The sequence below is a fragment of the Macadamia integrifolia genome, chromosome 6, assembly GCF_013358625.1.
Source record: "Macadamia integrifolia cultivar HAES 741 chromosome 6, SCU_Mint_v3, whole genome shotgun sequence".
In the NCBI taxonomy this organism is placed as follows: Eukaryota; Viridiplantae; Streptophyta; class Magnoliopsida; order Proteales; family Proteaceae; genus Macadamia; species Macadamia integrifolia.
Window position 1 is genome coordinate 19,044,573 of NC_056562.1, and position 10,414 is coordinate 19,054,986.

A 10,414-nucleotide genomic window follows, 5' to 3' on the forward strand; every position below is an offset into this window, starting at 1 on the left:
ATAGATGGGATGTTTTGGCTGAACCACCTGTCATTTTAATATTTTATGCTGTAGAAGGCTGAATTTGGATGTTGAATGATATTAGTTCTAAATGTTTGAGAATGGTCATACAAAGACATAGCACTAGATTATCAAATGAAGATATACCATCGTTAATATAGAATCTCTTATTTGTGGTTGCCAATTATTTTTTGATAAACTTATGATCTTCAGTTTAGAGATGGTTGCAAGTTATAACAAACCGATTGTGAACCATTTTACAAACCGTATGGAACAAATCGAAACCGAAACCGTTTGAAACCGTGAAACTGACACCGTTTAGAAACCGTGGAAATCGAAACCGAAACCGTTTACTAAACGGTCACGATTTCAGAAAGTGGAACCATTTAGTAAATGGTGTGGTTATGGTTTTAGTCAAATAAATGTGAACCGAACCGATCCGTATCATTTAAACCAAAACCGAATCGATTAACACCCTTAATGTGCACTGAGTTCAGTTGAGTTAGATAGAGTTCAACTGAGTCAAGTCCATTCCTGACACTAGGTTTATTCAAATCAGAATAGATGGAGACCAATCCCATATCCGATTCCAAGTTCTTAAACCTTTGCCTCCCTCGGTTTGTCACATCCTCCCAGCTATTTTGCATTCAAAACAAAAAGAAAAGAAATCTTGCCTAAAATACAAGAAAACACAAAAAAAAAAAAAAAAAAAAAAAAAAAAACTTTTTTTTTCTTCTTGCCAAACATACATAATTTTTTATTTTCTTATTTTCTTCTCTTTTTTAGATTCTTTTTTCTTTTCATTTTTTTTTCTCCTCTTGACTACCAAACACAACTTTACAATGTCGGGCACAATGGCCTTACAAAAAACAAGAGGGTTAAGTAACAATGATTGAGATGAGTGACCCAACTAATTGAACCGACTGATCAACTCAAATTGTTCACTCAACACTGGTCCATCCTCAATGGCTAAACTAATCAGTGGGGCTAAAAATTTACCTGGTTCAATTCGAGTCCAGCTCAGCTTGGGGCCTAATCTCTCTTGCTTTCTTCTCAATTGAAGGTGTATACAAAGAATTAGGGGTGGGTGATTCTTATATGATTCTGATTCCATATATATAGAGTGAACCATTAGCTTTAAGGCAGAAAGGATATATATATTTTTTCTCCCTCTCTCTCTCTCTCTCTCTCTCTCTCTCTCTCTCAAGGACACAGATCCCAAGAGTGGGTTTGGCAGCTCAGCCTACGGACTATTGGGTATAAGATAGTCCCACATCGTTAAGCTACAAATTTTTCTCTTTCTTCATGGAGCAAGAGTTCCATGGAGATGCTGTCTCTTCCGAGACATCCGATAAAATTGGAACGATACGGAGAAGATTAGCATGGCCCCCGCGCAAGGATGACACGCACAAATCGAGAAATGGTCCAAATTTTTTTTGTAAATTTTTCTTCGATTCTTCCCCATGTTTTTCCCCTATTCTTTGTTTTTGTTTTTCGGTTGATCTGCAACCCTTCAATTTCCCATTCTCCCCATAAATTTTACGCGTTCACTGAAGATTCCTTGGCTGAGGAATGATGATTGAACTTTAAACTATTCAGTTTCTCTTGCGTTCAGGTATGTTTAAAGTGAAGAATCAATTGGTTATGCGGAATTTATTCTAATTTTAGTTCAGATTTTGATTCTATTGCTTCATGATTGAGAGCCTCTGTTTATAATCTTTCATATTTTTGTTCTATGTACTATTTCTGTCACTAGTTTCTTTTCAAGCCTATTAATCACCCCCAGGCCCCAACACACAGGTACATAGTTTTGGGGCTTGTAACTCTGCCTCTGACAATCCTACTATGGAAAATGAAATGTTTGATGTAGGCTTGTCCAGTAATTCTGGAGGTAATTTGGGTAGATTTGTTTCCTCTATAGGTTTGAGTTGAAGTAGACTGAAAAATTAGTCCATAATAGGCAAGATTAGTCACACAAGAACTTGGAAAAGGTTTTGATTATATATGAATATGAGCCAAATAGTGATAGTTTTTACCATTTTCTTGTGATTTTGGAAGAAGATAAAGGGGGAAAAATAATCTTTGGAAGTGAGAGCCTGTAAATCAGTCAACAATAGAATTCTATGAAATTAGGAGGTTTCTGGTTTACTCTCTTCTGTCTTCCATCAGTGCATTTAAGGTGCAGGATGTACTTTCTGAAATTTTGAGATTCAGACTGAAGGTTTGCTTGCTTTGTAGCTTTTTCATGAGGAATAGTTTTGTGGATTGAATCATAAACATGGGACATCTGATTGAATAGACGTGTTGCTATAGAAGAAACACAGGTATAAGGGGGCAGGAAGAATACAAAGGGGTGAAAAGCTTAGTGCTTTGAAAAATTGATCTGAAAATGATGGAGTTCTCGAATTTCTTTTTTTGGGGTTTTTTTTTTTTTGTTGGGGGGGGGGTAGATGCAAGGCAGGGGAGGGTATCCAAGCAAAACTATATCAATGTGACAATGACTATGAACGAGGCTGATTATATCAGCAAGCCAATTCCTTGAAATGCTTAACTAATCTTGGAGCTGCAGATGAACTTGGGTGCTACTCTGAGTGCTATTATGATATGGAAAAAGGAAAATGTGGATAATGTTTATGCTGGTTGCCACTCATCTTTTTGACTTGCATTTTTGTCATTGTATCAATTTGTTAGGATTTTTTTCCCCATTTTTATTACTATTATTTCTGTCCTGTATTTTTAATTACATGTTCCAGAGACCTGAGGAGAATAACATTAAATCATAAACCATCATTATAACTTCTACTACTGATCATACTATCATTTCAATCAACTCCAGACTATTAACTTTCCTGAACACCCTGAAATGTCTTGGAAGCATGGATGCAGTCATTTCTAATAGATATTTTCTGTCCACCATGGACTAATTTCCAGACTTATGTAGATAAGGCCACAACCATGACTGTGTGACCACCAAAGCAGGGGTTGCAAAAAAGTAGGCCAATCCATGGAGTATTTCAGCCTTGAATTCGTGTTAAAACAAGTCAACTCACATAGGGCTGGCTATTCATAATTTAACAAAGGGAGAGGGATAGGTATGCTAGCGTAGTACCTAGGAATTAGGAATGCTAGCGGCATTTTGACCGTAGGATTTGATCAACATGAATTGAACCGTTGGATGGAGAGAAGATATACAAATTTTCAATTCACGGTCGCAACACCTTTCCTCTCTCTCTTTCTCTCTCTTCTCGCCGGAAAAAGTCATTCATTTTACCTGATCCAGCTGGAGAAAGTGAAGAAGTTGGGTTTTTTTTCTTCTATCGATATGCAGAGTGCAGCTTGAACATCGGCAGCAGCTGCGGTGGCGGCGGCGGCGGCGGCGGCTGCTTGCTGCGGTGGCGGCAGCAACAGCAGTGAGCATCAGCTCAAACCAGAGGCTTCGGCTTCTCTCTCTCTTTCTCTCTCTACTGATTTTTCCCCTTTCTTCTATTGATTTGCAGAGAGCTGCGTGAACATCGGCAACAATTTTTTATTTTTTTTCCTTTCTTCTATCGATTTGCAGAGTGCAGCTTGAACATCAGCAGCAGCTGCGGCGGCGGCGGCAGCGGCGGCGGCGGCAGCGGCGGCGGCAGCGGCGGCGGCAGCAGCGGCGGCGGCGGCAACAACAACAGCGTAAGCCATCTCTCTCTTTCTCTCTCTACTGGTTTTTCCCCTTTCTTCTATTGATTTGCAAAGAGCGGCATGAACATCGGCGAAATTTTTTTTTCCTTTCTTCTATCGATTTGCAGAGAGCAGCATGAACATTGGCAGAAGCGGCAGCAGCAGCAATGGCGGCAGCAGCGAGGGGTTGTGGTCGGAATCGCGATCTGGACTCTGCCATTTCCGACGATAAACTTGATGGCCCAAGTCTCCGCCGGTGTTGCAGGAACGTTTAAAATTTTTGGCGTCGGTGATGCTTCAAGCAAACTGGCCGAAGAAGGGGTCATGATTGGGGGAGTAGTACCGTGGAGCGGCGGTATTGGATAGGTTTTGTAAGACCTCGCCCTATAAACGGATGAGATTTTTTATGTTTCATCTAACGGTTAAAATTCCGCTAGCATATCTTATTCCTAGATATTACGCTAGCATACCTATCCTTTTCCCTTTAACAAATGTAAGGCTTACACCCAGGCTCAGACACAACTCCACAATAGGTGAGGAAAAATTGTAAAAAGGTCTTTGTATAACGAAAACACATTTTTTATTATTATAAAATAATGATTTTAATAGAAAAAAGGAAAAAAAATGCAAGGATGGAGCCAAGGAACGCCAAGCAAGAAAATGGACAAAAGTTATATAACATGAGACTTTCACGAGGCTCAACTGTCCCCAGTACATAATTTTGGCTCATTAGTCATTACTCCTTGCTTTGCTAGATCATTGGCTATATCATTTTGCTGACTTTGGCTTCCACTGGAATGAAGTATGAGGTATTCTTTTAGGTAGCAAGGTGAATGATGAAACAAATGAGGTGGGATAGACACCAAGTCAACTAGAGTCTTTCCTCATCCAACCAGTGACTATAGCTGAGTCATCTTCTAGCATAAGTAACTATATGGAGACCAGTCCGTAAAGCTAGCAAGTCAAGCCTTCAAAACAGTTGCCTTTAGGAATAGGACTTGAGAAAACTTTTTAAATCATACCTTTACTGCCACAAATGACACCTATTCCAGATGGCCCTGGTTGCCAATGGAATGACCATTGAAATTGACTTTGATGTGTAGGGAAGGGGGTCCCCAATTGGTCATTAATTGGATTTAGAACCAGGAGGGAGGGTTGTGGAGATATATCTCTCTTACCAGGAAAGCTAGAGTCAAGGATTAAAGTATCGGTATCGGTTGCTGTATCGGTCGGTCAAAATTAGATACGTATCGGAGGGTATCGTATCGTATCGGAGATACACTAAGATACGCTAAAGATACACATATAAATGGATAGGAAACATTTTTTTAAACACTTTTGCGTAAAGAATTTGTTAAAAAAAGCTATTGATAACATGTATTATGCATAAACACTAAATTGAGGGTATCGTACTAAGAATTCAAGGTTTGTAGTTGTCCCATAAATGTAAAATCCTTGTTCTCAACCTTGATTTCCACTTTAGTTAGAGAGAAATATGGCTGACAGCAACTTTGGAACAAAAACCCTTCAAAAAATCGTGTTTTTCTGAAAAATTACCCATCTTGGCCATTATATGACCGTAGCGCACTGTATCGGTACATACCGATACTCACCGATACGTACCGATACTCACCGATACGTACCGATACTCACCGATACGTACCGATACTCACCGATACGTACCGATATATATCGATACTCACCGATACGTGCCGATATATACATACCGATACTCACCGATACGTACCAATACATACCGAAACGTACATTTTACCTTAATTTTATATTTTTCATAAAGTCGTATCGAGACATATCGTATCGTATCGATGTGTATTGGTGGTATATTGATGCATATCGGTATGTATTGTAGGATATATATCGATACGAAAGGATTTTAAAAATTCCATGTATCGTATCGGTGTGTATCGTATCGGTCGACTAAATTTAAGATACGTATCGGAGGGTATCGTATCGGTATCGGAGATACTTAAAACCATGGCTAGAGTTTTATCTTCTCCCAAGGGGTGTTCACCTTTACTTAGGGGAGGAGATTGGCAAACTCAATAGTGCATGAACTTGCTTTTTTTTTTTTGTTTGGGGGGGGGGGGGTTAGTTGGTCAGGCACTCTTTGTATTTGAGGTCATATCCTTTGATGTTGGGCAATGAAGAAACATCATATAGATAAACTCAATGTAGCTGAGATGAGGATGTTGAGATGGATGTTTGGTAAAACTAGAAAGGATAAAATAAGGAATGAACAAATTAGAGTTGTGGTCAGCTGCTTAGCTTAATTAGTTGGTGCATAGTGCAATAGAGCACTTGCTTCTGGGTGGTCTCGGGTTCAAGACTTTTGTTCCATATCTAGTCCCCAACCCCTTGTATCCCCATACTAAAGGGAACAAATTAGAGTTGATTTTGGGAATAGCTCAGATACTTTGATAAGCTATGAGAAAGCCGTTTGAAGTGGCATAGCCATGTATAATGGAAGCCTTTAGATGCTCTAGTACGGAGGAGTGATTTGATTCATTTTTTTTTTTTTTTTTTGATAAAGATTAAAAAGAGGTGCAACATGAGGACTTCCCAGGAGGTCACTCATTCTAGTTCTACTCTCTCCCAATCATGCTTAATTGTGGAGTTTTGATGTGATCTGATGCATTATTGCTTTAATTCAGATTGATAGAACTAAAAGAGACAAGGATAGACCAAAAATAACTGGGAGAAGTAGTGAGGAAAGACATGCATAGCTTAGGCCTAAAAGAGCCAGGGATAGACCAAAAATAACTGGGAGAAATAGTAAGGAAAGACATGCATAGCTTAGACCTTGGAACAAGTATGGCTTTTAATAGAGCTGATTGGACGATAAAGATCCATGTAGCTGACCCCATTTAGTTGGGATAAGGCTGATTGAGTTATATCCTTTGATGTAATCTGGTTTTTGTGTCAGGCTTCTTACCTCCTCTTGTTGTTATACTCTTCCTTTCTCTTTGTTCTAGTTTTTTGTCAGTTGTTGTACTTTATATCCTCTTTCTAGCTATACATTTTGTGGTTATCAATCAAAAAAAAAAAAGGTTAACATGAAGGATCACTGGGAGGACTCCAAGATACAGGCTATCTTGTCCAGGATAGGGTGAGTGAGAGTCCATGACCAGAAACCAATTCCTATACAGAACTTTAGGAATGGCCTCCACGTGTCTGGTCCACAGCTACCCAATCTGAATGTCCTAAAAAATATCGCTGGAAATTATTGCATTCCTCTCCTTCCAAATTCCCAAACAAATCGCCAGTAGAGAAACTCTCCAAGGATTTGACTTCGCTTTACAGCAGGATCCCAACACCAATACCACATTAGGGCCACTAAATCCTTGCAGAAATTCCATTCCACATGAAATCCCTCAAGGAAGTGGTTCCAAACCTCCACAATAAGAACTCTTGTGGAAATTTCCAAAACACAAAAATTATAATGGCACATGCTTTTTTCCTTATCTGCTGAGTCACTTATCTTTTTCTATGCACTGGCTGTAGTCTGTAGAGGATCTGGACTCACTCTAAGAAATTACCTAAGCCAAAACTTATCTTGCCAGGTGATCTCAACATTGCATTTACTTGAGCTGATGAATTCTATGAGGCTTCTTTTCATGCATTAGGTACAAAAACCTGTCTTACCTAGTATTTATAGTTATCAGTTTTGGACACATCGCCTTATTCATTAGGAACTGACACACAAAATGGATCGATATCAAGTTTGAGTGTTAATTATGCTACTAACCACCAACCACCGACCACATCCGTTTTCCGATATAATGGAAGTGTTTCACATGTTCCCCAAGCCATCCCCTTTCCATTATGGAAACTTTTAGTGCTACACCATTACATAAATTGAAATTGTAATACAAAAAGAAACATAAGTCTGATGTTAACAATTATATAGGGCTAGGTTCCTGCATGATTTGAGTTTCTAGGTCTTCCAATTCAGTTTCCTCAATTCCAGGAACACCACTTTAATGAAAACTTTAAAGCCTGTGACTCCAGCAAATTTTTACCTTTCTTGTCAACTTAATCAGATGATTTTTTACCATTTCATCTCAGAACTTATAGAAAATTCTCTACTGAATTTCATTCTTTAACAAATAGACATAGATGAAAACATGTTCTAGGATGTGTTTGCTTAGGATTATTTCTGGTGTAAGCGATTTCTTAAGTGAGGCCATCTGACAATGTCTCCTATTCCTATTACAATGGCGCACTTACCAAATCGGTTTCTTCTTCTTGGAAATGAAAATTTTGTGTCAAACTGAAGAATTTAAGCAGTAAGAGCCGACAACCTTGAGTTCCCTTATGAACAAAATCCTAAATGCCTAACTACCCTCTAAGGGTAGTGAATAGACAAACTAGCTAGAGGGTAGTGAATAGACAAACTAGCTATCATCATGACAACCGGTTTCTATGGGAGGCAACCTTACTGCTTTGGATATCTCCTGCAGTCCCCTTCCCTGCACCTTTGTATGCAGATCTACAATCAAATAAGAAATCCAGAGAGCATAGTACAATCGGTGCATATTGGAAAATATTCTCTGGTGATCGGCGACGGCATTTCAGAGATATCTCATCTTGTTGCTTGATACACTCACTGGTGTTAGGGTTTTGAGATTTGTGGTTCTCACTGATTCGGGACCAATCGAGTAGAACTAGGCATCATTAAATGGCCAATGGGCATTAAGAATTCGCTGGATTTGTTATCGTCATCTCAGAAGTTGGACTGTTGGAGCTCTTGGTTAATGCTGTGATGATCAGATGAATTTTAATTTTTTTACTTATCGTAGTTTCTTCTCCATATCTTCTAAGTTTCTTCATTCTTCTTCTCTACTTGTCCACCTTATTCTTCTAATATGCTTTAATTGTACTGATTTTGTTCTCTGTTCATTTGCTTAACAGGACAGTGTACACTACGATACTGTGTCAAAATATAGTTTGAGATGACAACACAAGAAGTTTTTTTTCCATCATGTTGAAGCTACTCTGGTAGGCCATCATGGCTTCTACCCACTTTAGCAGGTACGCACATGCGAGGGTGTATCTTCTCCCTAATCTGGCCGCTGCTGTGTTTTTCAGGCATCTGAGGCCAGGGTCTTGGTCTTTGGAGCCTCGTGAGTGTTCGCCGGAAGGTTTCGAGGCAGGCTGTGGCTCCGATCAGCTGCCATGAGGGTTTCGAGGTAGGCATAGGGTTTTTTCTTTCGCCAGAGTGAGTTCTACCTTCTCCAAGCTCTTAAGAGCCAGCAGCTGCCACTGTGTACCAGTTTTATTGATTGCAGAACCCTAAAGTCCTCCTCTGTTTCGTTTTGGGGAAGAAGAAGAGGGATTTTGATTCCCTTTCTATCTTTAATTAAAAAAGAAAAAGCATTGTTTACCTCATAAGGGTAAAATGGTCTTTTCATTCAACCACTAACAGCAAACTAACATCGTCAGGTTTCATGGGGCTTTAAATAATAGTTTCAAAATTTTGCTGTATCAAGCAATTTGGTCATAGTACTGGGAATGTCCAAGTAATTTTCCCTTACTTTTATGTTATGCTCTTCCATTTCTATTTACTATATGACCTTACCATGAATTTTATTTGTGATGCTTGTTGAAGGAGTGGCATAAGGTTAAATTTGAAATGGGAGTTGAGTTCAAAGGATGATCTACAACAACAACAACAACAACTAACTCATCCGTATCCCAACTTAATGGGGTCGGCTACAAGGATCTGTGCAAAAACAAAGTAGGGAAAATATAATAGTAGAAATGAAGTAAAGAAGAAAATAAGAAATGGTAAAAGAGAAAGGAAAGAGAGATGAAAGTAAGAGGAAAGGAAAGAGGCACAGCCTAGCAAGTCAGAAGAAACTCAACTAAATGAGATCGGCTACATGGATCATTACCCTAGTTCATAGAATGATCTATTAGTTGCTAAATTCTGCTGTATGTGACTGCTTTTGTTTTTGTTTTTTTCCTTTCCTTCTTACATGTCTCAGACGAGGGAGTTGGCAATGCACAACTTGTGGGAGAGATTTCAATGCTTTTGTGAGGAAGACATTTATTAATTAATCTACTATTCTTACAGGCTTGTTTGCAATTGAATGCATTTATATACCCTTTTTTTTTTCACTATTGGAACTGTGGGGATATGTTCTGACAAGTGCAGACATGGTAGAATTTCTCTCAATGCAGATGAGAGTGCCCAGCTTGTCAGAGTTTGTGATCGATGCATGGTGTGGTGTGTACATTCTACTTGTGTATGTTCTGCTTGTTGTATTTGTCTCTCATAATGTTTTATTGTTGAATGAGATAAGAAAATTATAAGAATGGGACAGTATTTTAGTTGTAAGATTGTAAGGTTGACATAATTTGTCCTTAGTAATAGGAATAAAAATAGATAAGATAAAAAGAAAAAATGATTAAGTTACGTAAGGAAAAAGCATCAATTCAAGCATGTGATTGTCTTTACTCTCAAAATCTTAACATATTTAATGAAGTGGAAAAAATTCTCAATTTGACAGATCATATTTCGGTCAATCTACATCATGTATTCCATACTAATTGTCAGCCTGGCTATCTTAACTTCTTAGTATCTATACTCTTTTTGTTATTTGCCTATTAATTTGAACCTGTTTTGTTTTTGTTCCATACCATTCTCAGGATAGATCTTATTGTGTCCATATATCACACATTTCTTGTATTTCTGAAAAGGTGCACTTATTTGATTTGATTTGAAAAGGAACCC

At 38.5% G+C, this 10,414-nt stretch overlaps 1 long non-coding RNA gene and 1 other non-coding gene across 3 annotated transcripts; both read left to right on the top strand.

The window, feature by feature from the left end:
- Positions 1–1,278: 1,278 nt before the first annotated feature.
- Positions 1,279–9,766, top strand: LOC122081284. 2 transcript variants are annotated; one of them, XR_006141058.1, is made up of 4 exons: positions 1,279–1,615; positions 8,590–8,676; positions 8,767–8,867; positions 9,287–9,766. It is a non-coding gene; the product is annotated as an uncharacterized LOC122081284 (long non-coding RNA). The 2 variants fall into 2 exon arrangements; XR_006141057.1 differs by lacking the exon at positions 9,287–9,766 and having other exon boundaries at positions 1,284–1,615; positions 8,767–9,275.
- LOC122082995 lies at positions 1,333–1,435 on the top strand. The gene has a single exon (XR_006141524.1). It is a non-coding gene; the product is annotated as a U6 spliceosomal RNA (small nuclear RNA).
- Positions 9,767–10,414: the final 648 nt, after the last annotated feature.